A 5,120-nucleotide genomic window follows, 5' to 3' on the forward strand; every position below is an offset into this window, starting at 1 on the left:
TCACTCGGAGGCTTAGCTGCAGTCCAAGTACTCGCCTAAGTTATCAAAATTCCTACCAAGTGAAGAGCAAACCTCTCACTCAGGGGCTTAGCTGCATCCCAGCGCTCGCCTAAGTTATCAGAAATCCTACCGAGTGAAGAGCAAACCTCTCACTCGGGGGCTTAGCTGCAGCCCAGTGCTCGCCTAAGATATAGAAATCCTACCGAGTGAAAAGCAAACCTCTCACTCGGGAGGCTTAGTTGCAGCCCAGCGCTCACCTAAGTGGACTAAGGAATAAGTCGATTGCAGTAAGCGCCCCGCTTTGAACCTGTAAAAGACATTTCAAGCCAAAAGCAATCATATTCAAACACCAAATTCAAGTTCGGATCGATACCTAAAGGAACCGAAAGTGCTCAGGCGCTAAACCCGTTAAGGTTTATCGGTTACAACTCCACTCGGCATACCGAGGCAAATTTAAAGCATCGAGTTTAGAAGAAGTTTTTTACCCCTCCTGTGGAGGGCTAGAAGGTGCAACAAACTCATCAAGATCAATTCCATCTGCGATCCGAGTGGCAGCCGCAAGGAAAGTTTCCATAAAGGACCTGAAGTCGTGTTTCTTGGTGTTGGCCACTCGGAGGGCCGCCAGCTTGCCTTCTCGCGCATCTTTGCAGTGGACTCGGGCCAGACACAGAGCAACATCGCACCGCACCGAGCCGAGGACTTCTTCCACTCCTGCACTCGACCAGGGATCGTGTTCAAGCGAGCCATCAGCGACTCGAGGTCGTTCTGAAGTGTCTCCCCGGGCCAGAGCGTCGAGTCGATGCGAGATGTGGCGACCTTCAGCCTTGCAAGATAGTCCACGACAGCTGCAACACGGGACTCCAGTCGGAAAACATTCATGGCAACTTCGTCGTCCATCGGAGAATTGACGGGGTCAAGGTTTGGTTCCAGCCGGCTAGTTTCTTCTTCAAAGTTTTGACAAAATTCTGCAAGGACGATCACCGAGTCAAGGCGATGGTCGAATGGAAAAACCACGGTTGGAAATGATCGCCGAGCATAGAGATTTACCTTTAAGCATAAGAAATAGCTTCTTGGCAAGACCATTCAGGAAGGCCTCCAGATCTTTTTTCTTCCCAAGAGCAGCTTTCAGATTGGCATTTTCTTGCTCAAGCTTGGTGACTGAAGCTAACTTCTCGTCAACAAGCTTGATCTTCTCGGCTAGTTCAAGGTCCTTCTTCCGTTGGGCCTCCCTCACCTTACCTGCAAGTTACAGCAAGATCAGATTTTGAAACAAATAAAGGGAAAAAGCAGTCGTCAAGGTCTCACCAAACATACCTTCGGTCTCCTCCTTTGCCTTCGTCAGATTCTCCTGAACCAGCTTCAAATTCAGCTCGAGCTGAATGTGCTTGTTTTCCAGCTCAGAGTAGCGAGCCACAAGATCACAGGAGTTCTGCGAAGAACCAATCGACTAAAATGTCAAATATAATTCACTTCCGAGTGAAAAAGGAAAAATCACGCGTTTCTAAGACTACAGCCGAATACAAGCATTCGACCGTAGTCTCGGGGACTACACCCAGTGGGTGCACTCAGCGTGCCCCCACTAATCGACCAGTCGAAGACAGAGTCGACCAGTCGACCGGTTTGTGAAATCCAGTCGCCTTAGTCGAATGACGGAAAGACTGAAATTATAAAGCCTAAGGCCGACTGCCGGCAGTCGACCTTAGCCTTGGGGACTACACCCAGTGGGTGCACTCAGTGTGCCCCCACTAATCCTATTTGAAGACAGAGTCGACCAGTCGACCTCAAAAAAAAGAGATATATTTTTTAAGACTGTAATCGACTGCCAGCAGTCGACCACAGTCTCGGGGACTACACCCAGTGGGTGCACTCAGCGTGCCCCCACCGGTTTGCGAAATCCATTCGACATAGTCGAATGACGGAAAGACTGAAATTATAAAGCCTAAGGCCGACTGCCCGCAGTCGACCTTAGCCTTGGGGACTACACCCAGCGGGTGCACTCAGCGTGCCCCCGCTAACACGGAGTTTAACTCGACACACCCACTGGGTGACTACTATAAATTCTGGAAAGAAAAGTTTCTGATAGCATATCCTAACAGAACAAATGGTGGTCGACTGACCTGAACATTGCGTTGGAGGGCGGAACTGGCGTCGTAAGCTGCCTGGCTCGCATCCCGGATGGTCTTCAACTGCTCCATCATGATCCCTGCCTGGCGTATTGCCTCCTTCGCTGCGCCAGCTTGGTCCTCTGGGACGTGGTGCATCGTGAAGAGGGAGGGCTGCGGAGCACTCGTTAGTGGATCTGCGAAGGACACGGTGTGTCGAGTGGTGTTCCCCTCCTCCGCGACCAGAGCCTCAGGCACCATCACATTCTGGGTCACCTTGCTGGCAGACGCTTTCCTACTCCTTCTATACTTCAGCGGTTCCTCATCTTCATCATCATCAGGGAGAGTGATTACAACATTGGATGGAGCTACAGAAAAGAATCAGGATTAGATCATGAGTCAGTCGACTAAAGACAGTGTTAAGAATATAGTACCAGGTTTTGAGGTTGCTGCGTCCTCCATCTCATGGTCATCAGCCCAGGCCGAGGTCTCAGAAGTAGCAGCACTGCAACTCCAAAGAGTCAGTCGACTAACTCCAGCGCCAACCAGAGATAAAGTTCACACAAAACAAGAAGACTTAAGCAACATGATTACCCTGATATGGTGGGGATGGACACCTTCATCTTCGGCAGGTGCTTGGTCGGCTTCGACGGGGCCGCCCTGGGCTGCTTCGGCGCCTTTTCAGTCGGCGCCGGAGAGGTGGTCCGAGGGCGCTTGGTCGACTGTGTAACAGTCGCGACCCCCTCGCCGCGTTCAGTCGCAGGGTCATGGACAAGTTTCGACCGCCTTTCCGAGTGCGGTGGTGCGACCTCCTCCTCCTCCTCCTCTTCCTCATCCTCATCGTCATCATCATCATCGTCATCGTCATCATCATCGGCCTCGGTGGCGTCCGAGTCCCACTCCTCCTCCTGGCTCTCGCCCCCGCTCGCTTCTCCCTCCTCAGTCGGAGCCTGCGCTCCGTTGGGCATCGAGTACAGTTCAGTGAGGGCCTGAGGGACAACAAGACAAAGATCAGTCAACCGATCGACAGAGAAAGCAGAAATAAATATGACGAGAATACAATGGGAAGTGGAGCAGACATGCCTTGTTTGGGTCACTGTGGCAGTCGAGTGGAGGAATCCTTCTGGCCCCGCGAGGGTTGTCCTTGTTCCCAGTAACAGCGGCCATCCACCTTTCCAGAGTGGCATCGTCGACTGCTTCTGGATTGACCCGAGTCACATCCTCAGTCCCACAGTACAACCACATGCAATGGCTCCGGAACTGAAGAGGCTGGATTCGGCGCCTAAGGAAAACTTCCAGGAGATCCATGCCCGTCACTCCCTCCCGAACCAACTGAACTACGCGCTCCATCAGCATCTTCACGTCAGCTTTCTCCTCCGGAATCAGCTTCAGAGAGGAGGGCTTGTTCACTCGGTCCATGGTAAATGGAGGGAGTCCACTCGACTGCCCCGGTGTCGACTCGTCCTGGCAGTAGAACCAGGTCGACTGCCAGCCTCTGACTGACTCGGGAAATGTCATGGCTGGGAAGGTGCTCTTGTTTCTCACCTGGATCCCCAGACCTCCACACATTTGGACCACTCGGGTTCTTTCGTCGCCTGGACTCGCCTTCTTCACAGTTTGAGAGCGACATGTGAATATGTGCTTGAACAAGTCCCAGTGCGGTCGACAGCCCAGAAAACTCTCACACATGGACACAAACGCGGCAAGATAGGCGATAGAATTCGGGGTGAAGTGGTGGAGTTGCACTCCAAAAAAGTTCAAGAAACCACGGAAGAAAATGCTCGGCGGCAAAGAGAATCCGCGGTCGACATGGGTAGCCAGAAGCACGCACTCACCCTCTTCTGGCTGGGGCTGCCACTCTTTCCTCGGAAGCCTCGCAGCTCCATGGGGGATCAGGCCCTCGTTGGCCATGTCAAGGAGATCCTTCTCCGTGATGGTCGACTGGATCCAATCTCCCTGGACCCAGCCTTTCGGCAGGCGGGATCTAGATGAAGACCCACCGCGGCTGGTGGATCTCCCCTTCGCCTTCTCCGTCGCCGACGCCATCTTCGCGCGCTCCAGCGCCGCCGTCTTCTCCTTGACCATGGCTTCCGGCGGGGCGCGTGAGGAGAAGTGGTGCGGAGGCGAGAGCGAGCACGTTGGGCGGAGACGAAGGAGGCAGAGAGAGAATGCTGAGGCACTGTTCAAAAAACCCTCGCCGGGCGCATTTATAAGATCCCTTCCGAGTGGATGACAGGTGGGCCCGGCAGATCTAATCATATCCTGGAACTGTTACGCGGGCGGGATACGTGGCGAAGAAAGCGGTGCGGGGATCGAGGCGTCTATGTCCCGTCCCATCCGAACGCCGCGGTCCGCTCCGCTTCGCGCGTTTCCCCAAATTTCGCATCCCGCGGAATCCGCGAACGGCAGATCGGTCTGTCAGGCGCAGGATTTCCTGCGATCCATCACTCGGAAATCGACGAAGCCCGAAAGATCACTCGACGAAAGAAAAGAATGGATCGAGTCGACTGAAGACAAGTTGCTCACTATCAACGAAGAGATTCTCTGGTTCAGAACAACGCACGACCAGTGTGCAAAGGTTAATCGGAAATAGCATCAACTCCTCCGTCACTCAAAGCCTCAATCCATTCGGGGGCTAATGATGGGGTCATGTACCTAGGGTAGGGTCACAGACCTGATCTAAGTGCCCTGCCCAAGGACACCCTTAGAAGAGGTCACCTTCCAGTCGACCAACGAGGGACTCACTTGACTGACTTGAAGGACTCGACCACGAAGACTCACTCGACTACCAGGAGGTCAAAAGGCACTCTGCACTGCAACGGCCTGTAGTTAAGTAGACTTTATGGTAGTTAAGACACTTTATGTGGGACGTTACCAGTAACGCCCCGGACTAAATACACCTTAAACCCTTCATTACGTGGGCTGGCTGGGGTCCTGGCGCACTCTATATAAGCCACCCCCCTCCACAGGCAGAAGGGTTCGGCATCCTGTAACTCATATACACATAATCCACTCGAC

The sequence above is a fragment of the Triticum dicoccoides genome, chromosome 1A, assembly GCF_002162155.2.
Source record: "Triticum dicoccoides isolate Atlit2015 ecotype Zavitan chromosome 1A, WEW_v2.0, whole genome shotgun sequence".
Taxonomy (NCBI): Eukaryota; Viridiplantae; Streptophyta; class Magnoliopsida; order Poales; family Poaceae; genus Triticum; species Triticum dicoccoides.